Below are 27,383 nucleotides of genomic sequence, written 5' to 3'. Positions count from 1 at the left end.
ATTCTCTACCCAAAGTCTTTGTGACATGATCAGATAGAGTGGAGCCCAATCCAACTTCTAATTAACTCTTTCAAAACCATTACTTCATATAACAGTTATGTGAAGGACCTGTAGGTGTGAGTTTATGTTCCCAAGACAGTGAGTACATAATCAGATGAAAGATATCACATGGAAACAAGAGCCACGTGACTGAATTGCAACTTTGATGTATCTTGTAAAATAGGATGATGCTGTATCGTTTATACAACATGTCTGATTTTTCTTTCTATAATGTCAAAGTCAATGTTGTGTCCACCTAAAAGTTGAATTTGACCCTCATGTTTTTTCAAATGTACAACTTTGTACAACGTAAAAAGTTCAGAGCTAGGTTTGTGAGCTGCTTCTGAATGTTGGTTTGATGCCTGTATTTTGCCAGGAGAGTGCACTGACTGTTTACGTGACTTCATTCTTGCCTTAGTGCTCAGTATTTATGCTCAGCCATCATCAACAATAAAATGGACAGATACTCAGATCTCCTAATGGTTCCACCGGATCTGCTGTGCCAGCATCTTTCAAGAACTTTTGCCTGATCTTTTCATTTGCATAAATAAGGTAAGTTCACTTCTCTGTGTATATGTGGGTTTGGTTGCTGGCAGTTACATAAAGTGATGCTCTTGAACAGCTTAATTTCTTTGACATTGTCCATTCATTTTTCTCTGAAACACTTCAGATGCAAATTATGAATTATGACATATGACCTGCAGAGACTGTTCTGCTATTGGATAAGGCTGTAACTGGTCAGATTGTGGCTTCAACTCCACTTTGTTGCCCATATTCGATAGTCTTTGACATCCTGATAGTCAGAAATCTAGCTCCCTCTACCTTAAAAATGGTCAATGACTCTATCTTTGCCACTTTCTGAGGAAGAAAGTTCCACAGACCCTCATCCCCCCGAGGAAAAAAAGAACTTTTCCTTAACTTGGATATTCTTTAATTTAAAGTTGTGTTCCCTAGTTCTGGTCAGGTGAAGCTTTTGTGAAGTGAACATCTGATCTGATTTAAGGATGATGCTTAATTACTCTACACATTTTCTCTGCCTAGATAATGTGTATAATTGATAATGGTATTCCAAGATAAGAAATCCTGCCTTAGTATTTTGACAGGATCTTTAGCTGTAAATTGTATAAATCGGATAGGAAAATCTAAGGTGTTTTTCTCACAGGGAAAGTACATGTAGGGACTAAAGATTAAGGAATACAGAAATACCTGAAATGTAATTTGACCTGTGGTGTAAAGATGGGTGGGATGGAAAGAACCTTAAAAAGGAGGTGGGAATGTAATGAGGACTGAATAACAGAGCAACACAAGAAAAATTAACACAAAAGCTAATTGCTGCAGATGCTGGAAATTAAAAAAGAAAATACTTGGAATCATCAGCAGCTCAGGCAGCATCTATGGAGAGGTAATTGTTTGTGGTCAGTCAGCTTTTGTTAATTGAAAAATAAGCATTGGCCAGGAGATGGGTGGAAGAGCATCTCAAGCTCATCAGTAGAAATGTAGGAAGTGTTGTATCTTTACAGGACACTGGTTAGGGCACTTTTGGAATATTCTGTGCAAATCTGGCCTCCTTCCTATCGGAAGGATATTGTGAAACTTGAAAGGGTTCAGAAAAGATTTACAAGGATGTTGCCAGGATTGGAGGTTTTGAGCTATAGGGAGAGGCTGGATAGGCTGGGGCTGCTTTCCCTGGAGCATCGGAGGCTGAGGGGGTGACCTTATAGAGGTTCATAAAATCATGAGGGGCATGGATTAAATAAATAGACAAGTTCTTTACCCTGGGGTCGGTGAGTCCAGAACTAGAGGACGTAGGTTTAAGGTGACAGGGGAAAGGTATAAAAGGGACCTAAGAGGCAATGTTTTCATGCAGAGGGTGGTGTACGTATGGAATGAGCTGCCAGAGGAAGTGGTGTAGGCTGTACAATTACAATATTTAAAAGGATCTGGATGGGTATATGAATAGGAAGAGTTTAGAGGGATATAGGCCAAATGCTGGCATATGGGACTAGATTAGGTTACAACATCTGGTTGGCATGGACGAGTTGGACCGAAGAGTCTATTTCAGTGTTGTTCATCTCTATGTCTCTATGACTCTATTTTAGCTCTGAATAGCACGCTCCTTGTAAGTCTAAAGATTGTAGGTTCAAATCCCACTCCTGATACCTGATACAAATACCTGAGTACTGACGGATTGTTGGCGGTGCTTTTAGATAAAACAGAAATAGTTTATTTTCTCAAGTGGATGGGAAGTGTCCCGTAGTCCTACTTTAAAGAATAGTAAGGGAGTTATCCATATTGTCCTGTACAATGCTTATTTTTCAAACATCTCAAAGAAAAACTTCTCAAAACACTTTGCAGCTAATGAAGTGCTTTTGAAGTGTTGTCACTTGTATAATGTAGGGAACACAGTAACCTTTGACAAACAAGCTTCTCCAAACAACAATGTGATAATAGGCAGATGGTCTGTTTTATGACCAAAAACAAATTATCTGATCATTATCACATTACAGTTTGTGGGAACTTGTTGTGTGCAAATTGTTTGCCACATTTTCCATATTAGAACAGTAACCACACTTCCAAAATAGTTTATACAGTAGGCTCTAAAGCTCTGTGTGATGTGCTCATGGTGTGAAAGTCACCAGGTCATTGAAAATGTTTTCTTCCAAAGGTGCTAATGAGTTAGAATCATGACAGAACCGGATTTCACCCCATTTTCTTGTGTCCTGACTGAGATTCACCACATTCCTGTTTTGAGCGTTTTAAGGTATGGGCATGCTTGCATGTATTTAGTAGTTCAGCTGGACATTAGGCTTTAGGTGGGGCTTACTTGGCTGGATGGCTTGTTTGTGATGCAGGGTGACAGTGCAGGCTCACTTCTCACCCCAGTCTAGGATACCATGAAGATCCTGCCTTCTCAACCTCATCCTTCACCTGAGACATAGTGACAGTCAGGTTAAACTCACCATCAGGCAGCTCCTTCTAATGAAAGGGTTATCCGCTGGGATTATGGTGACTAGATCTTGACCTAGTGCCATTGGGAACCTTTTAAAGTTTTTGAATATAGAACATAGAACAGTACAGCACAGTACAGGCCCTTTGGCCATCAATGTGCCAACATTTATCTTAATCTAAGATCAACCTAATCTACACACCCCTCAATTTACTGCCGTCCATGTACTTGTCCAGCAGTCACTTAAATGTCCCTATGCTTCTGCCTCTCCTACCACTGCTGGCGGTGCATTCCACACATCTATCACTCTCTGCGTAAAGAACCTACCTCTGACTTCTCCCTATACTTTCCTCCAATCACCTCAAAATTATGACTCCTCATGACAGCCATTTCTGCCCTGGGGAAAAGTGTCTGGCTATCTACCCTATCTATGCATCTCATTAGCTTGTACACCTCTATCAAGTCACCTCTCTTCCTTCTTGTCTCCAATGTGAAAAGCCCACGCTCACTCAACCTCTCTTCATAATACATGCCATCCAATCCAGGTAGCATCCTGGTTAATCTTCTCTGCACCCTCTCTAAAGCATCTACATCCTTCCTATAATAAGGTGACGAGGACTGGCCACAGTGCTTCAAGTGTGGTCTAACCAGGGTTTTATAGAGCTGCAGCAAAACCATCTGGCTCTTAAAAACAATTCCCTCCTGTGAATGAAAGCCAAAACACCATAGATTTTCTTAACAACCCTATCAACTTGGGTCGCAACTTTGAGGGATCTATGTACGTGGACTCCAAGATCCCACGGTTCCTTTGCACTGCCACGAATCCTGTCTTTAACTCTGTACTCAGCATTCAAATTTGACCTTCCAAAATGAATCACTTTGCATTTATCAAGGTTGAACTCCATCTGCCACTTCCATCTGCCACTTCTCAGCCCAGCTCTGCATCCTGTCAATCCCATTTTTTACCTGCAACAGCCCTCAACACTACCTACAACAACATCGATCATTGTGTGATCGGCAAACTTACTAACCCACCCTTCCACTTCTTCATCCAAGTCATTTATAAAAACTACAAAGAGCAGAGGCCCAAGAACTGATCCCAGTGGGACACCATTGATCACCGATCTCCATCTACTACCACTCACTGCCTTCTTTCGGCCAGCCAATTCTGCATCCAGGCAACCAAATTTTCCCGTATCCCATACCTCCTAACTTTCTGAATGAGCGTGGCCTGCCCCTCACAAAGCATGCTGACAATCTTTAATCAAACTATGTTTTTCCAAATAGTCATAAAATCTATCGCTCAGAATTCTTTCCAGTATCTTGCTTACCACAGATGTAAGACTGATTGGTCTGTAATTCCCAGGAATTTCCCTATTCCCTTTCTTGAACGAGGAACAACATTCGCCTCCCTCAAATCTCTAGTACTACTCCCGCAGAGAGTGAGAATGCAAAGATCATTGCCAGAGGCACAGCAATCTCATTCCTCTCTTCCTGTAGTAACCTTGGATATATCTAGGTCCGGCCCTGGTGACTCATCTATCTTCCCAGAATTTCCAGCGCATCCACTTTCATAATATCAATCTGTTCAAGCCTATTAACTTGGTCCACGATGTTCTCATTATCAACAAGGTCCCTCTTTCTAGTGAATAGTCAAACAAAAATCTCATTTAGGGCCTCCCCTACCTGTTCAGACTCCAGGCACAAGTTCCCTCCACTATCCCTAATAGGCCCTATCCTCTCTCAGATCATTCTCTTATTCCTCACATGCGACTCGAACACCTTTGGGTTTTCCCTAATCCTCCCTGCCAAAGCTTATTCGTGCTCCCTCCTAGCTCTCCTCAGTCCATTTTTGAGTTCTTTCCTAGCTACCCTGTAATCCGCTAAAGCTGTGCCAGAGCCTTGCTTCCTCAAACTTAAGTAAGCTTCCTCCTTCTCTTGATGAGAAGCTCCTCTTCTCTTGTCATCCAAGGCTCTTTCACCTTACCATTCCTTGCCTGTATCAGAGGGACAAAGTTACCCAACACTTCCAACAAGTGCTCCTTAAGCAGCTTCCGCATTTCTGTTGTGCATTTCCCAGAGAACAATTGTTCCCAATTTTTACTCCACAGCTCCTGTTTTTTATAGAGAGTTCACTTATTTCCCTCATCTGCATTCCTCCTTCAACCAACACTCCAAAAAACAAACAGACATGAAAGAGGGGTTACAAAAACAGAAATTGCTGGAAAAGCTCAGCAGGTTTGGAAGCATCTGTGGAGGGAAATCAGAGTTAACGTTTCAGGTCGAGTGACCCTTCCTGAGAACTCAAGGGACAGAAAGAAGGGTTGCTAGAAACATAGAATGGATCAGCCATTATCTGTGGAGACACTGGATAAGTTAATGTTCCACACTTAAGTCTAAATACAGATGATGTGATAGCTTATGTCGTTGCTTTATTGTGGGATCTTGCTGCATGTAAAATGGCTGCCATCAGTGAACTAACAATGATCACTACTTCAAAGTAACTATTGTGAGTGTCTGAAGCGTTCTCTGAGAAATGATATAATGTGCTGTATAAATGCAAACCTTTTGATAAAAAAGCAATCACTGGGATCAAGTAATATTCTCTCTCCAGAACTATTTTGCATTTTGCTGATACTAAGGTCAACAGGTGTGCCAATAACTGGCTCTGAAAAGAAACTTTATACATTGCAGACAGCTTCTTTTTATACCTGTGCCCAGCAGGTACCCATTAATATGTTGTATTTCACAGCACCCCTCCCTCCTCAATCTACTTAACTATTCGTGTATAAATCTCACTGTGAAACCTGAGATCTGTGGGAGTGCCAGTCTCTGCAGTGTCTCAAACCCGTGACCAAGGAAGTGATCATTGAATACTACATCAACTTATCTGCAGACAGATTTGCTGCCATGGGCTTTTAAATGACAGAATCTGTAAATCTTTCCTGCCTTTATTAGCTGAAGCTAAACATTTAAAATCAAGTTCTTGAAAGCTATTGTCTTTTAATGTAGACTTCTTTTTCACATTCTCAGTTTCCCTGCTCTCTTCACTCCAATTCCTAATACTTCACCTTCATTCTTACGCAAGGTGAACAACAAAATGACACTAGGCTTCTTTGTGGCTCTAGAAACTATCACAATTGTTCTGCTTTAGATTTGAGGTTTTTGCTGCTAAATGGCTTGGTACATTAAGGGAGAGGTGGTGGTTTCAATGCAATCTTCAAAAAGCCCTTATGTCACCTGCACTGTTTTAGCTTTTACTTAAAACAGCCACTAAATATAAAGAAAAAAAGCTCATCATTTAGTTAAGTGGGTTTTTGGATGTAACTCATAATCAATCTGTCAAATTAAATAGCTGCTCTCCTCGCATTCTTTCTGATGGGATTCAGAGTTACATCAATAAATGAGCTAGATGGCTGGGATTGACAAAGGTGTTCAGGGCATAACTATTCAATGGCTTGGGGTTTTGTTAAAAATAAACTGCAGGTTGTAGGGGAGACAAAAAGCTAAGTAACTTGGATTAACATTGCTGCAACTGGGGTGAGTTGGATTTGCCTTTATTGGTTTCAGCTCATATATAAAGGCCATTGTTTCTCAATATTGTTCTGATGTCAAATGATAAATTAGGCACAGGTTTTTAGTCTGATGCTTTACTCCTCCGATGTTGTGTTTTGAAGCATAAATGAGGCTAAATCATTTTTATCCCCTAATGCCTGCCTAAGTTAATATGTGATGAATATTATACCTTAACAAAAAAAAATGTTTATGATTAGGAAAATATTTAGTTGTTTTGCAAGTTTTGTTCCATCTGAGAAAAATTAGCTGGATTGTTTGATTTATTTAACAAAGGTAGCATTGTGCAGTGCTTTTCTATTTTGTTTGTGTGTGTGTGTCTGTGTGTGCACGTGTGTGTGAGTGTATGTCTGTGTGTGTGTATGTGCACGTGTGTGTGAGTAAATGTCTGTGTGTGTGTATGTGTGTGTGTCTGTGTGCGTGGGACAGTTTGTGTGGGTGTGTGTTCATTTAAACAGTAATGCCCCAAGCCTTTGCCAATTGGCATATCTCAAGGCTCTGGTATCTCTGATTGATGTTCCGTGTTAGTTCTTGTATCTTATCCATGAGATTTCCTTTTTACTCTGGCAGCTGCAGAGTTCCATTTAGCCAACAACCCATGGGCAATCTCTTAGTGCAAAGATGGCCTTTCTTTTGTATATATTCTTATATATTGGATAGAGGAAAGAGAATCCAGCATCTTCAACACTTATTCCATTCACCACCCAATGGAACAGTGTGAACTGCTTACCAGATACACAACAGCAACTCATCAATTTCCCTTCACCAGAACATTCCAAACCCTTGACATTTACCACCTAAAAAATATGGCCGTTCCTTCACTGTTGCTAGGCCAAAGTCCTGGAATACCCTCCCTAATAGCATTGTGGGTGAACCCACAGCAGGTGGACTGCAGCGGTTCAAGAAGGCAGCTCACCCCAACCTTTCAATGGCAACCAGGGCCAGCCAGCGACACCCACTTCCCATAAATGAATAAAACAAAACCTACAAAATGAAAGGTGGAATATGCATGAGGATGCCCCCTCCAAGCCATGCTCATGATCCTGATTTGGAGCATAATGTTGATCCTTCACTGTTGCAGGATCAAAATCAAGGAATTCCTTTCTTTACAGGAATGTGGGTGTCCCTTCATCCAAAGGACAATGGCAGTTCAAGAAGGCAGTACACCGGCACCTTCTCAAAGGCAATTAAGGACAGGCCATGATTGCTGGCCCAGTTGTTGATGCCTATGTCCAATGAATGAATAAAAAGGAAAGGGCCAAGATAAATACACAGAATGCTGGAGAAGCTCAGTAGGTGTGCGAGCATCTGTGGAGAGAGAAACAAAGTTCGCATTTTGATTCCAGTGTGATATCAGACTCAAAATGGTCACTCGGGTTTCTGTCTCTACAGTTATTGCCAGACCTGCTGAGTTTCTCCAGCATTCTCTGTGTTTGTTTCAGACTTCCGGCATCCACAACACTTTGATTTTATTTAATGGGCTGAGTCTGTGGTTATTGAAAACAGAAAGTGCTGGAAACACTTAGTAAGTCTGGCAGCATCTGTGAAGATGGAGAAAACAGTGTCAATGTTTCAAGTCTGTGACCTGTATTTGCTCATGGTTCCCTGACAATTTACATAACAGTTCCCAGCCAAACTATCTCAACTCATGTTATTGATTATTTTCCATACTTTAAACTATCTGAATTTTGCAATGAAGTCTGATTGCAAATTGTAAATTTATCTGACTGGTTTTCTCTCGAGAGTGTGTATGTAAATGGGACAGGGCATGGTGCTGTATTTTCAACTTTAAGGAAATGTTAGCAGCGACATTTATGGTTGGAAAGAATGTTACAGATTGCAAACCTATTTAAAGAGATGGAGCAATATTTATTTTCAAAAGTGATGTATGCTAAAATAGGTTTTAAACTAATATGAGAGATTTCAACTCTTAACGATGGATGTAGCATGACGAAAAATGACAGGTTTTCCTGAAGAATGTTTAAACGGGGACAGTACTGCCAGCTACCAAAATACTGTATTCTCATCTTATGAAACAGGCCTTATAATGGGGGATAAAAAAAAGAAAAGTTGCATTTATACAGTGCCTTCCCAATCTCAGGAAATCCCGAAATGCTTTATAGACAATGGATGATTATATATAGGATTACATGTAGGATTATTACAGGACATATGGCGGGAAAGAAGGATATTTAGCTTAATCAGTTCATGTTGATGGTTATATTCCACTTGAACCATTTACATCTAAATCTACCATTGTAAGTCTCTCTTGCCTTCTCCCCCAAAGTACTTTTGATTTGTAGACGCCATTGTAGATAAGATCAACTGAGAAATATCCATTCAATATCTGATAACCTAAACAAAAAGGAATATTTGTACTTCTTGCACCTTTCTTCAACTCTGTCAAAGCTTTTTTGTATAGCACTATAGTATTTGCAAGTGTAACTATTGTTATATGCACAAGAAACAACATTAGTGACGAATTGATAGGCAACTTTGACATGACCGTAGTACATTTTTTTCACTACTAATCCCATTACAAAGATGATCTGAAAATAAAACAGCAGCCAAACAACTCTGTGGACTATCCCCTGACACACTGTGGCTGTTTCAAGTTATTGCATACATAAAATGAATTCTGTTTCAATTCCCCAAAAGCTGCCTGTGACATAAGGTTTTTAATGCAGCCTGTTCAGCTGTTGATGGGTTAACAGTCAGGAAGGTCAGGACGCTCAGACCTGTATTACAAGGTATCAGTTACATCTCAACTCTTTCAGCTCCACAATGGCCTCCAGACTAGCTCCCACTTCCACAGGCAATTTTGATTTCTTTTAGCTGCTAAGGACCCTCTTTGTTTCACTACTGTGCGCAATATTTCATGCAGTCAAAATGTGGTTCTATCAAGAATAAATGGAATCCAACTGTCTAACATATTCTTTGATTTACTCTACATGTATTTTAGAATTTCATTTTGGAAGCATCCAAGTAAGCTCATATTTCCAAGCCTCATTAATCATCCAAGAGCAAAACATGGCAGTACAATTACAAATCTTAAATATGATTTTGAAATGGGACAAATATGGATTTCAGAAAACAAATCTGCTTTGATCCTTTTTTTCTCAATTGTATGGCTACTGTCTAAAATAACTGGCAGTCAGGCAGTTCTCCAGCCTACTGCTTCAAAGCAGCTGCAGTCAGCATTTGGAATTCAAACCAAAGATTTGAACTTCTCCATTTTACAATGGCCTGCTGGCAGAGAAGTGACTGCAAAACACGGACGATCATAAGAGACCAAGGAGCGAGTGAATGACGTCAGGAAAACAAATAGCTAGAGTGGCATGATTGGCATGAGGAAGCCTGTTAAAGTAACATCAGGAAAATAGCTCAGAGTGCACAGCATTAACAAGACAGTCAGACAGGAGGATTCAGTATTGTTACATTACCATGAGTGGGGTGGCAGGGATCCTTTTCTTTAGATTCCAGTCTTATAGGTAGCTTGATGCTTCTATTATTTTTCTGCAGTGACAGCGGCAATTCAAAATTTAGTTGCAGAGCTTTAAGCTAGGTTCAAATGATGCATCTGGTTCTGTAGATAGCATGATGCAGAAGTTACATTAAAAGAAAAACCTTCATTTCTGTAGTAACTTGTGTCCCAAAGCACAGTACAACTGCAGTGAGTTATCTTCTAGAATGAATAGTCAGTGCTGCATGTAGGCAACATAGCAATCAATATAGATACAGCAAACTGCTACAACAGAAATGTGATGATGATCAGATAACCTGCTGCTGTGACACCAGTTGAGGGATAAAAAAACTCATCAGATTGGCTCAATGCTCAAATGATCCTCATCTTTGCCGAGAGGATGGACGGTTCCTTGGTTAAATCCATGGGAAGGAAGACATCTCTGACCACTTTCTCTGCTCTACATTGAGATATCGATTAAGGGCTTTATCAATGCATCTGAGAAACAATGGTAGCCCTTGCAGCCTTATAAGCGTTCCTTCCAAAAGGGGAGACCATCACCTTTCCAGGTCAGATGTTCAGCCCCACTTGTTGCATAAGCCAAGAAATAGTTAGATTTCCAGAGACTAAAGATGTCACAGAGTATAGGATGTGTGTAGGAGTATGGTGCTGAGGTAGAGGATCAGCCACGAGAATGTTGAAAGGTGGAATGAGCTCAATGGGGTCCTATGCCTCTTTTCGATATTTTTAAGTTTCTAAGTTCTAATGTTTTTTCCACTCATCCATTTGCACAGGCCAGCACCAAACATCATGCCCCTCCACCTAGCCTCCCCCACTAGCATTTGGGGAATCTCCAAGTTCCAGAAATCAATGACACATTGTGCATTAATAGTAAACTACTAGCAATATCAGTAGCAATATTTACTATTTATGTTACAAAGGACTTAAACACCAACTTATTATTATGATGTATTGTAGTTATTTTGTTCAAGATGCTGCATTATATTTGCTTGTGTCTGTTGTTTTATTGTCCTTTTGGGATGTCTGCTTGGTTTTCTCTCCCTAATGATGCCGTTACTTTGAGCTTTATCTTCAGACTAGATCAAAATAAGGCTGAGAAAATCAGATGTTTGAGAAAACTCTAATAACATAACGACATTAATTGTTGCATATGAATCTTTTATGAAGCAAATCTGCACAATAACGCGTTTGTCAGGTTTATATAGAATTGATCATATGTAGCAAATGTTTCACATTCTGGTGGAGGAGGTCAGTAATTTTATGTTACGACACGTCTGAGCGGGTCATGCTAATTAAGTGCTGACAGTGGGGGGTTTACACCAGTGTTGAATGCTTGCACAGATGAAAGCACTTTCTAACTATCATTAACAGTGCCAAGAATGCTGGCCCTGATGATACTGATGATGGACCAAAAGGCTTTGGTGTAGGGAAGTTCAGAACAATTCCCCTATCTATAGCAGGGTTAAGGGGCGAGTGGTGAGGGGATGTCAAGTCTCATGTATCAGATATGGAAACATGACTCTGGTCATTGAGAGATGGCGGTGAATTTTAAGTTAAGCCCAACTTTTAAAAATCCTTAGTGTGTTTTCTTCTGACTAGATCATCTGACTTTTAAGACACTGGGAAGTGAATCATTTAATAAGCAAGTTTATAGACATATAGATAGAAATCATTAATAAATCAGAGAAATAAGAATTAAACCACAGATTCCCAAGGTATTAAACAGAGAAAATATTTGAAGTGCACATAATCACATGTAGATCTGAATTCTGTCTAATTAAGCCTTGAATTTATTCAATGACCCAACCTCCATCACTCTCTGTGGCTGTGAGTTCCAAACAATAATAACCCTTTGACACAAAAAGTGCCTCCTCATCTATCTCTTAAATGGGAGCTGCCTTCTCTTACACAGCTGTCCTGGGCTCTACCCCCTGATATCTATGGCCCTCCAATAACATAAAATAGAATTCCTCATTCCTGAAGAAGGGCTTATGCCCGAAATGTCGATTCTCCTGCTCCTTGGATGCTGCCTGACCTGCTGTGCTTTTCCAGCCACACATTTTCAGCTCTGATCTCCAGCATCTGCAGTCCTCACTTTCTCACAATTCACACTTGTCTGGTCTGCCTCTTCATGTATATTTCAAAGTGGAGGTGCAGTATGACCAGTACATTATTTTCCAAGTATTATTGTAATTTCATTAGATTTTGCCTCTGGGCTGTGCTGCACATGAGGCAGCTATAGTTTGCTCCCATCTCCTGGCTGTAATTCATCCAATCACTCTTGACCAATGTGCTCCCCTGCAACAGAACACTGAGTGGTCACCCACATCGCCCATCCATAAGGACAGCTCTGCACTTTCACATTACTCCACAGAGCTCTGAAAAATCTCTATGGCCCCAGAGGAGTGCAAACCCCAATTTGACTATGCTGCCAGTAGACAAGTCAAGACACTGAATCGGGCATGAGGCACTGGTGTAATCCATAGTCGACACATTACCACTCTGCTGGGAATCATTATCTTCAAGACTGGGATTTGGGAATTCATCAGAACAAAATGAGCTGGTAGGAGGAACACAGAGTATGTGTCCTATTTATAGCTGAGATAGGGATCCATAATAATGTGGCTCCACTGTAAGATCTGAATTCCACTGTGGCTGGACTTGATGATTGCTTCTCTTTTTTGAAGGGCTGGGAACAGATAGGTTACTCTCCACAATTAAAAGGATTTTCAAGATTGATTGTTTAAAGGTGTGTTTATATTTTAAATTTCAAAAAGATTCCTGGATGAAATAAATGTAAATTTTGGTGCATGGCTGTATTTTCTTTTCTTTTACAGATTAGATGAAATTCCATATCCTATAATTGAACCGAACAAGAAACAGACCTCATGCAAACATCATTCAAACAACGCAAGTAACATTTTTTTTTGTCAAATGCCTAAAGTCAGAAGCGAGCACATTTGTATAAACTGCAGGAGCTGATTAAGGGGTTAATCTTCAGCAAAGTATATCCATCAACTGGCTTTTAACACACCAAAGTGGGGTTTATAAACAAAAGCTCATGTTTGAAAAAGTACAAAGAAAATAAGATGAGATAAGATGAGTTGCAGGAAAGAGTGTACGTGTTTTGCTCAAGATGCTTGCGTGCAGGTTGTTCATTTAACTGCTTTCAAAGTGTTTGTGTTCTTTCCCATTTTATTTTTTGCTTTTACTATTGCAGGTAAAGTTAATTATTCTACGGGGGATAAGAGCATATGGTGAACACAGGACTAGAATTAAAGGCTTGTAAAGATAGAAGGATAAAAAGAGCTCTGGGATTACAGCTGTCTCCCACACATTGTTATCCCGGGCAGCACAATAAAATAATTTTGGCTGAAGCAGGACTGCGATGAATTAATTAATTATGTTATCTATGTGTATTGTCAATATTCATTGTTTCTTTCTTTCTGATCTAAATATTTTGGGGTTCATTCTTCTCAGGTAAATGGTCATTTCTTTATGTGATTCTTATGCCTTGAAATAACAATTCATCAAAATGTTGGATGGTGGTCATTTTCCTGCCATTGAGTGCATCAGGAACAAATTTAATACACCAAACTAAAAAGGGACTACCCAATCATAGCTCACCTGAAATAAAGCTGCTTTCGATTTTACAACGACCTAAACTGCAACCTAATCCCTATAAATGGTAACATTATTGCTCAAACAGTTGTGAAATGCTTAGGAGACAGGAAACCTTTCCATTATGGCCAGCCACCAAATTCCCAAAGCGGGGTTCATGTGAATGTCATGATTGGTGTACAGCAGCGATGGTACAACATCGTGGTGCTGAAGGGCAACACACAACTGTTATACACCAGCAGTAAGTCTGTACATAGACCAGGTGAACCCAAGGTCAAAGACAACGACGCCTGTAAAAAGTTTCATGTAACATGAAAAGATCACTGAGATAAACCTATAATGTTACTATGGGGACACATGCAAATTGCATTGACACAAAAATGACTGGTTCTTAAATGGAGCGAAATGTGAGTGAATTTAAAGCTGGCACTAACCCTGTCTTACTATAGATATGACTGACACATAGGAATCTGAAGCTGACTACTCTGCATTGTTTTAGAAATAGTGATGAAATGAAATCTGCAAATTATGCTCACTCCTCTGAAGTGTTTCAGTAGAAAGGGTGGTAATGGTAACACAGTTGTTAGCACTGCTGCCTCACCACGATAGGGACCTGAGTCCAACTCCAGCCTTGGGCAACTGTCTGTGTGGAGTTTGCACGTTTCCTCCCACATGTGCACGTTAGGTGGATTGGCCGTGCTGAAGGATTACCCCATAGTGTGCAGTTTAGGTGGATTAGCCATGATTATAAACCTCATGTGGGATTATGGTGAGGGGGGTGGGTCTGGTGGGATGCTCTTTGGGGAAGGGGTGCAAACTTGACAAGCTAAATGGCCTCTTTCTGTACTGTAGGGATTATATAGTCAGTGAGGGGAAATTGCAACAGGTGACTGAACAATGCACTAAGATAACTGGGGTTGGTTAGTTCAGTTGGATGAATGATTACAGTATCATATGGAACAACACCAATAGGGTGAGGTTTGATCCCCATACAGGTGGAGGTATTTCTTGGGATCTATCTCCTCACTTTGTTCCAGTTATGAATAGGAAATGACCTAAGAGGAGACATTGTGATTAATAATGTAGATCAAAAGTACAAATCAAATAGTGTCTACAATGATTATCATATGTTCTATGATGCTATTGATACATTTAGCCAATCTGTCTGCTTAAATTAATTGTTTATTACTATTTAATATGAATTTCTAATGGCATAGATGTTCTTATTTATGCACTACATCCACTCCACTTCCTTCACCCAATGGCCTGCAGGGTTCTGCTCATGCAGAACACCCCATGTTTGTGTCAATTGCCAAGTTTGATCCAAGCACTTCATTTCATTTAAAAAGCAATAAATTTCTGAAGCCATGCATGAAGCAGTTGTACCTGATTTGGGGGATCAGTGAGAGGCAGGCAGCGACACAGAAGAGAATGGAGAAAGGTACTGTTCTTTCTTCAGTTGTCTCAGGATGCAGGTTTCTCAAAGCCTGTTTTCAGACAAGATGTGCAAGGTATTCTGAACTCACCTGCCTTGAATTGAATTGAACTGAATTGAATTTATTGTCACGGGAACTGAGGCACAGTGAAAAGCTTTGTCTTGCGAGCAATACAGGCAGATCACAGAGTTAAGTAGCATAGATAGTAAATAATAGATAAACAGCGGCAAAAACAAGACCACAGGTACAGGCGAATGTTAAAGGTTTGTGAGTCCATTCAGTATTCTAACATTAGTAGCATAGAAACTGTTACAAAACCGGATAGTGTGTGTGTTCGGGCTTCTGTACCTCCTCCCCGATGGTAGAGGTGTAGAAAAACATTGCCAGGGTGGGTTGGATCTTTAAGAATGCCAGCGGCCTTTCCTTTACAGCGGGCCTGGTAGATGGATTGTATAGATGGGAGCTTGGCCTTAGTGATTGTCCGGGCTGAGTTCACCATTCTCTGTAACCATCTCCAATCTTGAATGGTACAGTTACCGTACCAGGTAGTGATACACTTTATGCCAATATTTATAGTAATGGAAGATCAGTCTGAATGGTTTGTGCCAAATTGTCATCACTGGCTTCAATCCACTTGGAGAATGCATGGACGTAGACAATGAGGGGTGAGCTGAGATAGTTGTTCAATACTTTCTCTTATTCAGTAAGATCAGCATGTCTGAGGAAGTATTTGCTTATTGACCTATTCAGAGATATCATGACAAAACTCTGGAGGAAGTAGGATTTAAACTCAAGCCTGAATCGGAGCTAGGGATTCTTCCACTGTGCCACAAAAGCACAAACATATCTGTTGAGGCACACATTCAGTCAATAGATTCAGTTGTTAATAATAGTCTTAAGTCAGTACATTAGCTGCACTTAATTGCTTTCAGTCACACCATCCAAATAATTCAGCTCCACTTGATCAAACCATAGGATTTGCCTCAAAATGATGCAATTATATAATAAAGAACTATAATTGAAGGTATGTTTTAAAAATAAATTCATTCATAGGATTGTACGCTTAACAATTATTGTTCATTGCTAATTTCACTTCAGAAGGTGGAGGCAAGCTGTCTTTTTGAAATTCTGGGGTGCATGTGGTGTACCTACATCCACAGTGCTGTTATTACAACTAGCCTACTTTTTTTTGAAACTGGCCATTTATGCAGTTAAGCATCAACAATAAAGCTGTAGACCTACAGTCACAGGGTAGGATAGCAGATTTCCCGTCTTAAAAGTTATGACTGAACTAAATAGTTTTTTTTAATGATCCAGTAGTTTAATCAACATTACTAATATTATTTTTTATTTATATTCCAGATGTATTAATTAAACTTCCCTGCTGGGATGGTAGGGTTTCAACTCTACATCATTATGCCAGTAACATTACCCACAACCCTTACTTCTCCACTAACTTAATAATCCATCCTCAAATTTGTTCAACTAGAATCAGAACTCAAGCACCTTATTACATCAATATTACAAAACACTTCACAACCAACAAATTCCTTTTAAAGTGAAAATATTTCTGATTATACCCGTTAAAATAACCAAGAAGTACACATACTACACGTGGAAAAAGTATGAAAGCAAAACTTACAACATGTTAAATGTTGTGTCCCATGTTTTCAGCATCATATGTGCTATGCTTAAAAATATATTTATACTTATTCATGGAATATGAATGACACTGGCCAAGACCCTATTTATTGCCCATCCCTATTTGCCCAGAGGGTAGTTAAAAGTCAATCATATTGCAGTAGGTCAGGAGTCACAATAGGACAGAATGGGTAAAGACAGCAGATTTACTTCTGTGAAGGACGTCAATTGACCTGCTGGCTTTTTATAAAATTGACAGAGGTGACACGGATGCCAGTAGGCTAGTTTTTTAATTAAAGACTTTTATTAAATTCAAACTCTGCCGCGATGTTTGAATTTGCAGTATATTAAGAAGACATGCAGGAGGTTGGAAGAACACAACAAGCCAGGCAGCATCAGGTGGTGGAGAAGTCACCATTTTAACTATTAACCTTTCTTCGGGACTAGATCACTAGATCAGAATCTAGTCCTGAAGAAGGGTTAATATCTGAACATTGACTTTTCTGCCTCCTGATGCTGCCTGGCTTGCTGTGTTCTTCCAGTCTCCTGTTTGTCTACTTTGGATTCCAGCATCTGCAGTTCTTTTTGTCTCTAACACAAAATATTAACCTGGGTAATCTGGATTACCTCTACACCACCTCCCCTAAAAATAGCAGCAATGTCTGGTTACTTTGACTATATGCTTCAAATTTGTCATTCCAGAAGGAAATAAACTAAACCTCCAATTCATCACTCATTTGTAATAAGATCCTATCAACTTCACTGAAACTGAAATCAGACATTTCGCATTTCTAACCAACCTATTCAGAAATGTCATTCTATGTTTCTGGAGCAGATGGGATTTGAACCCAGAGACTTTTGGTTTAGAGGTAGGGACACAATGTAACAACTAGGAATAGGAGTTGGCTGTTCAGCCCCAGAAGCCTTCTCTGCCATTCAATAGGATCATGGATGATCCAACATTCCTCATATCCACTTTCTTGCCTGTTTTTCATAACCCTTGATTCCCCTACTGATTAACAATCTGTCTATCTCATTCTTAAATATATATGAGAATTCTACCCCCAACAACTTTCCATTGGCAAGAAGTTCAAAAGTCTCACAACCCTCTGAGAGAAGAAATTCCTCCTCATCAAATTGACAGCTATTTATTCAAAGATATGCCCGCTAGCCCTAGACGCTCAACATTTATCCTGTTGAGTTCCTAAAAAATCTGATAGGTTTCAATGAGATCACTTCTCATTCTTCGAAATTCCAGTGAGTAGGGTCCCAACTTGTTTATCCTTTGCTCATAAGACAAACCCTTCACTCCCTGCAGTACATTAATGTCCTTCCTCCAAGTCACTAATATATATTGTCAACAGTTGCAGTCACTGATCATTAGTCACACGTCACCAAACTGTAAAAGGTCCCCTTATTCCCACTCGCTGTTTCCTGCCCATGAGGCAACTCTCTATCCACACCTCTCCAACATCATGGGCTCATACCTTATGACTCAACATTTTTTGAGATACCTTGTCGAGTGCCTTTTGTAAGTTCAAGTAAACAATCTGCTGGTTCCCCTGCATCCACTCTGGTTGAAACTTACAGAGTCACAGAGTCACAGAGTTATACAGCACAGAAACAGACCCTTCAATCCAACTTGTCTGTACTGACCAGGTACCTTAAACTGATCTCATCCCTTCTGCCAGCATTTGGCCCATATGCTCTAAACCCTTCCTATTCATATACCCATCCTGATGTATCTTAAGTGCTATTTGTGTACCTACTCCCAGCACTTCCACTGGCAGCTCATTCTGTACATACGCCACCCTCTGCATGAAATAGTTACCCCTCAGGTCACTTTTACATCTTTCTCCTCTTACCGTAAACCTCTAGTTGTGGACTGCTCTGCTTTGGGAAAATGACCTTGGCTACACTTCCTCGAAAAGCTGTAATAAATTTCCCTTCCATGAAGCCATGCTGACTCTATTTGATTCCTTAATCATTTATTCCAATACTTTTACATCAAAGGACCTTAATAATTACCGCTTTTTCTCTCCCTCCCTTTAGGATGGGGGGTGGGGGTCACATTAACAGTTTTCCAATCATCTGGTATTCTGCCATAATTGAACAATTTTTGAAAAATTACTACTAACCAATCCATTATCTCTGTAAATACGTCTTTTAGGATCTGAGGATATAAGCGATCAGGACTGAAGGACTTTTCTGCCTTTCGCCCCATTCGTTTGCCTAATACTATTTCTTTAGTATGGTGATGGTACTTAATTGCTCTCCCATATTCTTTAGTATTAATGGATGTCTAAAGTATCTTCCACTGTAAAGACTGATGCAAAATATCTGTTTAACTCTTCTGCCATTGCCTTGCTCCCCAAAACCGTCTCCCAAGGTTCTTTTTCTGAAGGGCCTATGTTTACTTTGACCTCTCTCTTCCTTATTATATATTTAAAGATGCTAATGTTGTCAGTTTTTATATTCCAAGCTAGTTAGTCCTGGTAGTTTATTTTCTCTGTCTATATTATCTTTCTAGTCCTCCCTTGCTGGATTCTGATTTTATCCCAATCTTTTCACTGACTTTGGCCTCTCCTTCTGCTTTTCTCTTTCAACTTAATACTCTTCTCAGTTTCCTTGGTTACCAATGGATCTTAGAATCCTTCCTCCTCACTGGGATGTATTTTTGCTGTGAATCATGAACCATCTCCTTAAACATCTGCCACTGCCTGCCTACTATTATTCCTGATAATCTTTTGGTTTTTAATTTAACCGCCCAGTTCATTTCAGCTACATCTATCCTCATTTTGTTGTAATTCTCTTTACTTAAGTTAAAAGCACATTTATTTCCAACCCACGTTTCTCACTCTTGAACTGAATATTAAATTCTATCATGATATGATTCTTCTTAGGTGAGCAGTATCAATGTGATTTAGCAACATGGAAGTCTTGTTTGATATATGTGCTAGAATTCTTTGTGAATGAAACAAGCAGTGTGGATAAAGGGGAACCATTAGATATAGTGTATTTGGATTTCCAAAAGACATTTGACAAGACACAGAAGAAATTGTTGGGGATTATATATTAGGATGGGTAGAAGATTAACTAACAGGAAATAGACAGCCAGAATTACTGGCTGGCAAACAACAATTAGTTGGGGACCAACTGTATTATGGTTAAATTTGTTGATTCAAATATAGATCGGAAAAATAATTGTGAGCAGAATAGTTTGCAAAAGCTTTTCTATAAGTGAATGGGTAAAAGATTGGCAAATGAAGTGTAATGTGGGAAGGTGTGAGGTTGCCCACTTTGCTAGGAGAAAGGAAAAAGCAGAATATTATTTAAAAATAGACTACAAAATGTCTCAGTAAGAACGGGCTCTGGGTGGACCTGTGCGTGAATCACAAAAACATGGCATACAAGTATGTACATAATTAGCAAAGGGGAATTGATGGGACTGAAATAACTCTGAATACAACTTTGGCTACCTTCATTAAGAAGGACCACACTTGTATTGCAAGTAATTCAAAGAAGTTCACGAAGCTGATTCCAGTTTGAGGTAATTGTATTATGAGGACAGGTTAAGCAAATTGGATTTACACTTATTGGAATTTAGAAGCAAGAGAGATGATCCCATTGAAATATATTAGATCCTGAGGAGGCTTCACAGGGTAGATACTGAGAGGTTGTTTCCTCTGAGGTGAATATTGATGCTAGAAGGCTAGTACTGGGAGATAAGGAAATAGCTGAAGAACTTAATAAGTACTTTGTGTCAGTTTTCACAGTGGAAGACATGAATAATCTCCCAACGATTAGGGAGAGTCAGGGGGCAGAGTTGAGTATGGTAGCCATTACAAAAGAGAAGGCTAAAAGGTCTAAAAATTGATAAATCTCCTGGCCCCAATGGGTTACATCCTAGAGTTCTGAGGGAAGTGGCTGAGGAAATAGCAGAGACTGCGATCTTTCAAAAATCACTGGAGTCGGGGAAAGTCCCAGAAGATTGGAAAATTGCTGTTGTAATCCCCTTGTTCAAGAAAGGATCAAGACAGAAGATGGAAAATTATGGGATTAGCCTAACCTTTGTTGTAGGTAAAGTTCTAGAATCCATCGTTAAGGATGATATTTCTAAATTCTTGGAAGTGCAGGGTTGGATTAGAACAAGCCAACATGGATTTAGTAAGGGGAGGTCCTGCCTGACAAACTTGTCAGAATTCTTTGAAGAGACAATAAGTAGGTTAGACCTGGGAAAGCCAGTGGGTGTCAGCTAAATAGACTTCCAAAAAGCCTTTGATACGGTGCCTCATGGGAGGCTGCTGATTAAGGTGAGGGCCCATGGTGTTTGAGGTGAGCTACTGGCATGGATTGAGAATTGGCTGTCTGACAGAAGGCAGAGAGTTGGGATAAAAAGCTCTTTATCAGAATGATAGCCGGTGACAAGTGAGGTCCCACAGGGTTCAGTGCTGGGGTCACGGCTATTCACTTTATATATTAATGGTCTGGATGAAAGGACAGGGGACGTTCTGGTGAGGTTCGCTGATGATACGAAGTTAGGTGGACAGGCAGGTAGTACTGAGGAGGTGGGGAGGCTGCAGAAATATCTAGGGTCAAGATTAGAGTGGTGCTGGAAAAGCACAGCTGGTCAGGCAGCATCTGAGGAGCAGGAAAATCGATGTTTTGGGCAGGAGCCCTTCATCAGGAATGAAGCCTCATAAAGCCAAAGTACAAAGGGATCTGGGAGTACTAGTCCAGAATTCTCTAAAGGTTGATATGCAGGTTGAGACCGTGATTAAGAAAGCAAATGTAATTAGATTAGATTAGATTAGATTACTTACAGTGTGGAAACAGGCCCTTCGGCCCAACAAGTCCACACCGCCCCGCCGAAGCGCAACCCACCCATACCCTTACATCTACCCCTTACCTAACACTACGGGCAATTTAGCATGGCCAATTCACCTAACCTGCACATCTTTGGACTGTGGGAGGAAACCGGAGCACCCGGAGGAAACCCACGCAGACACGGGGAGAATGTGCAAACTCCACACAGTCAGTCGCCTGAGGCAGGAATTGAACCCAGGTCTCTGGTGCTGTGAGGCAGCAGTGCTAACCACTGTGCCACCGTGCCTGCCCAAATGTTGTCATTTATCTCAAGAGGGTTGGAATATAAAAGCAGTGATTGCTTCTGAGACTTTATAAAGCTCTATTTAGGCCCCATTTAGAATACTGTGTCCAAATTTGGGCCCCACACCTCAGGAAGAACATTCTGGCACTGGAGCGTCCAGCGGAGATTCATACAAATGATCCCTGAAATGGTAGGCCTAACATATGATGATTGGCTGAGGATCCTGGGATTGTATTCATTAGAGTTTTGAAGGTTGAGGGAAAATCTAACAGAAACTTACAAAGTAATGCATGGCTTAGAAAGGGTGGACGCTGGGAAGGTGTTTCCGTTAGGTGGGAGACTAGGGGGGGTCAAATGAAAATGAAAATGAGGAGACATTCCTTCAGCCAGAGAGTGGTAGGCCTGTGGAATTCATTGTCACAGAGTGCAGTGAGGCTGGGCGTTGGGTGTCTTCAAGGCAGAGATTGATAAATTTTTGATCTTGCAAGGAATTAAGGGCTATGAGGAGAGTGCAGATAAGTGAAATTGAAACACCCGTCAGCCATGATTAAATGGCGGAGTGGACTCGATGGGCCGAATGGCCTTGCTTCCACTCCTATGTCTTATAGTCTTAATATAACTAGCAGCCACAGTTGAAAAATAAGGACGCCCTCATTTAAGATGGAGATATGGAGGAATTTGTCCTTTCCGAAATTAGTTAAATTTTGGAATTCTCTTCCATAGACAGCAGTGGAGACAGAGTCATTGAATATATTCAAGATATTCAATATATTTGATAAATTTGTGATCAACAAGGTGGTTAAGTGATATGGGAATCAGGCAGGAAAGTGGCAGTAAGGCCACAGGCATACCAGCCATGATCCCAATCAATGGCAGAGCAGTCTTGATGAGCTGAGTGGCCTACTGCCACTCTTATTTCTTATTACCTTATGATTTAATTATCTCATTTCTCTACCTTCCTACTCTTTTATAATCCACTGACTTTTACATGCCAAGTTTAACATCTAACTACTGCATCTTGATGCCTCCTTCCTTCTTTGTACTGAGTGACTTTCTACACAATGAGGTACTCTCCTTCCCTGAAATGTTGCAATTTAACTAAAAAGAAGCTTTTGAATTGGGAGTCTTTGGCAGAGTTGTTCTGAATAAATATCAGTCTTTACAGCATGAACAGAATAGAAAGCAGTGAAAGGCAGTGACATAGTGAACTTGAAATCATTACATGCGCATGGAAAAAAAATAGTTTATCCCCTGGTGGATCAGAAATATTGACTGTAATCAAATAGCTTGTGTGTGCTTTGCTTCATAAAATCAGCTTAACATTGACTTCCTTGAAAAAATATTTCCATTTCCTGCAGCTGAAATGCCTTGCCAGACATATTGTGGTTTTTTATATTTATACAATGGTTGAAACCTTATCTGTATTCTTTTTATTTTAAATTATTACCCAAGTTGAGGTGGGGAAGTGTCAAAAAAAATTCTCCATCCATTTGTAAATGTGGGTTTCTGCATTTAAAATGCTTTTAGTCTATCCCAGAATAATCACATTTCTATTTTCCATTGTCTTGTTTCATGTTACCAGTAATTGATAAATGGCTCATTTGTTCTGAGGTTACATATTGACAATGAGTATTAAATTAGGACCCCCCTTTGTCTTTAATTTTCTCTCATTAGGATACATTAAGGTAGTTTTGTTGCCTCAGATGGGCCAACTGGGGCCTTTAGGCTACACCTGCTGTGCAATAACACGAATGAGTGCATGATGGCAGCCGGGAGAGCACTTTCTAACTTCTCTGCAGCGTTGTAACATCTAATACAGTTTCCTGCAGGCACACACATTGACAACATATTCCATCAACACCTACACCTTAAACAGTTATTTATACGGTTAGCAAATCTCCCGTAGACGTGACTAGGCAGATTCAAGTTAGTTCAGCTAAATGATAGGGATTGAGATTCCCCCAAGGAAACAAAGTCATAAGGATAGAAACTAGAATTTGTCACACCTTTGTTTCAGGCATAACTTATCAATGAGGTGTTCTTTGAAAGAAAATTAATTATGTGGGTCATGTTGATGAAAATCAACTTTGCATCAATCACTGTGCTTGCAGTCAACTCAATGTCAGAATGAAAGGAAATAGAAATCTTGGTCATGTTATGTTAAAAAAAAGTCAACCTTTTTGGACGTGTTGTGACACAGCTCCAGAGCCATCACTTCCCGAGGTGAGGCTTGAACTTAGACCTTCTGATTCAGAAATAGGGCGTGATTACGACACCCAAAGATCCATGATCGTGTTATTTTATGAAAGCTTACCAATTTCCTCTCTTTACCATCTTAACCTATTAAAATGAATAGGTTAAAGTGGAATTTGTTGTGACTATTTGTATCACTAACATGATACACAACAGCTGAATGTGCAAGTGACCTTTGCTTCTCAAACTTCTGTTTAGCTGTCCACATTCAATAATGAATTGTACAACTATTCAAAAATGTCACCAGAGAAGCACTGATCAAGAGGAATTATAAGGTTACTTGCTGCTGTAGTGTGTGGTTTTACAGAACATGTGAACTTGACTCTCTGATTATCAGTTAAAATGTTTAAAATATTTAAAGAGTATTGAAGACAGGTAACTCCTTAGAAACACCGCACAGTGTCTGTGCAGCTCAGTCTTGAACGGATTCAAGATCGGGAGGTGCACATAGATCAGTCAGAGGTCTGATTGGACATCTTTTGGGGCTGTCCATCTAAGTCAGTCCTGAGAGCCTGTTCACTAAAGTGAAGGGTGAGGGAGATGGTAGGGAACTCCGCTGTGGGCATTAGATGAAGCATGGTTGGATGCAGAGTGGATAACAATTGTGAAGGGGAGGCCAACTCAGCATATAAGGGAAGGGGGAGATGGTAGATCATGGGAGAGAAAGGGGTAACATTGGAAGGTGGTCATTGACAGTCAGCATTACACTGGCCTTGATGGGTCGACAGTACATTACTGTCTTGGGCATGTTAGTTTGATATGCCTGGGATTCGGTGTAAATGTGGAGATGAACAGTCCTGTGAATGCAATTGATGGGAAGAAGGGAATGTATAGTGTTTTTTTAGGGGGAGGGGTGATCACCTAGACTAAAAAAGCTAGGTCTGGGACTCACTGCACAGCCATTGTTTTCTTCCATTATGTTGCAAATAACAAGTGTGCAAAAGAAATAAGAATAGTTGCCATCATATTCAGAGTGGAAGGGCTGGATGTTTCATTCAATAAGGCCGGGGCTTCACTTTCATGCAATAAGAGGCTTGTCAAAGGACAATAGCAAAAAGCAGACACCCAAAAAGTACCAGTGAAAGATATCTATAATCATAGAATCCTTACAGTGCAGAAGAAGCCATTCAGCCCATTAAGTCTACACTGCCCCTTAAACAAGCATCCCAACCAGACCCAGCCCTCTATCCTATCTCCATATTTATCATGACTAATCTATCTGGCCTGCATATCTCTGGACTCCATAGGCAATTTAGCATGACCAATCCACGTAATCTGCTCATCTTTGGACTGTGCAAGGAAATCGTAGCACCTGGAGGAAACTCACGCAGACACAGGGATAATGTGCAAACTTCACTCAGTAAGTCAGTCAACCAAAGGTAGAATCAAACTCGGTCCCTGGCTCTGTGAGACACCATTGAAACACTGTGCTGCCCTTTCTAGTTGCAGTTAGAAAGACGTTTGTTCACCAAGCTGATGGTGAAAAATGAACATATGCAGTCAGTTCTGCTATAACGCTTGTTTCTTCAAAGCTTCAACAGGATTGAAGAATTTGGATCGTTATTTGTAAAACACAAGCTTTCCTTACCTGTATGGGCTATAACATGATTCTGGCCCCATTAATTTTAATGGTGTGGCTATTATACAATTTTCTTATAACTTGAGCTCACACTGGAACAGAACTATCACGTTATACCAGAGCCGACTGTATTTACAAATGTGAGAATGTGGTTACAGTAAAGTTTCACCTATGCTACTTAAAAAAACCTTCTTTTCATTTCCCTCCTGATACATCTAGATGCAGACCTATGTCCACAGCTGGGGTAGAGTAAACCTGTCTTACAGTGGAGCGTGTTAGTGGGTGGAGGTTTGGTTGATCAACCCTGGGTATATTTGTGTCTCGAGGTCCCAGATATGCTGAGTGTGGCCTACCCAGAAGCAGCCACACCCTCCTTGCTTTGAACTCCCACAGGGCTAAGGGTAGTAGTCGAGTAGAAATGGATGGTCCTACCAGCTCTGAAATACCCTGAGAGGAGACTTCTGCTGGGGAGTAGGTGGGAATATTGGAGGGACCTGTGTGTGGATCCATGTATTGGCACTGCTCTGTCTCCTTGTGGGGAAGGGATACCTGGAGTGAGGTCAAACTTCTTTGTCCATCTTCCACCTAGCGCTTAGATTAGATTAGATTAGATTACCTACAGTGTGGAAACAGGCCCTTCGGCCCAACAAGTCCACACCGCCCCGCCGAAGCGCAACCCACCCATACCCCTACGTCTACCCCTTACCTACACTACGGACAATTTAGGATGGCCAATTCACCTGACCTGCACGTTTTTGGACTGTGGGAGGAAACCAGAGCACCCGGAGGAAACCCACGCAGACACGGGGAGAATGTGCAAACTCCACACAGACAGTCGCCTGAGGCGGGAATTGAACCCGGGTCTCTGGCGCTGTGAGGCAGCAGTGCTAACCACTGTGCCACCGTGCCGCCGCTTAGTGCTGGTGGTTAGAGCAACAGAGTGTAGGGCCATGTGTAAATCCAGCATCCACCAACTTGTTTGGCAGCCAGACGCTCACATGCCAAAGGCAACTGGGTGTAAACAGCATTGGTGTGGTCTTTGAGCCAGTTTATCCAATGGTCCTGACAAAACCTTCCTTCTGCTCTTGTACCAATGAAGTTCTGAAGTGTATTGATGTCCCTTCTTTAATCAGCTGCAATGTACAATGATTCTTACTGGTTTCCAGACATGGAGGTTTTGGATGACCACAGGAAATTCAACATCTGCCATGGCGGGAATCAAACCGCGTCCCCAAAACATTACGTGGGTCTCTGAATTAAAAGTCCATTGATTGTAACACTATACCATTATCTCCTCTTGTGCTAATTCTCTCACACTCGTTCTATCTCATAATCATACTATCTCTGCTACTGCACACAGCTCCTACCAAAGTTCCTGATCTACTAATCTCATTATTACTTGCAATAGCTTCCCTCAATCCTGTCATTCACCCCAACCCCAGACTCCGAGTCCTGGATCCCTCCGCACTGCCTACTCACTCACATGGGGCACCTCACCTGGATGACATTCCCCCTACTGCAGTGGTACTAACAGCTGTGCCAGCCACTTTCATCTCACTCAATCTCTCCCTTTGTCTCATTTCAGGAGAAAGCAGCCCACAGTAAGGCAGAAGGAGCCAAAATGGGATATCACGCATACATCTCCTTACCCCCTATGATGAGAGGACCCTGGCCCTGCCTGATGAGTGCTTAATAATTAT

The 27,383-nt window shown here is 40.7% G+C and overlaps 1 long non-coding RNA gene across 2 annotated transcripts; it reads left to right on the top strand.

Annotated features, from left to right (window-relative positions):
* Positions 1-463: 463 nt before the first annotated feature.
* Positions 464-27,383, top strand: LOC140462908 (uncharacterized). 2 transcript variants are annotated; one of them, XR_011954558.1, is made up of 4 exons: positions 464-591; positions 2,705-2,800; positions 12,881-12,953; positions 27,269-27,383. It is a non-coding gene; the product is annotated as an uncharacterized lncRNA (long non-coding RNA). The 2 variants fall into 2 exon arrangements; XR_011954557.1 differs by lacking the exon at positions 27,269-27,383 and adding an exon at positions 13,264-13,359.

Source organism: Chiloscyllium punctatum, chromosome 37, assembly GCF_047496795.1.
Source record: "Chiloscyllium punctatum isolate Juve2018m chromosome 37, sChiPun1.3, whole genome shotgun sequence".
Taxonomy (NCBI): domain Eukaryota; kingdom Metazoa; phylum Chordata; class Chondrichthyes; order Orectolobiformes; family Hemiscylliidae; genus Chiloscyllium; species Chiloscyllium punctatum.
Note: the sequence above shows the minus strand (reverse complement) of the source record. Positions and strands in the feature narration are given on the sequence as shown.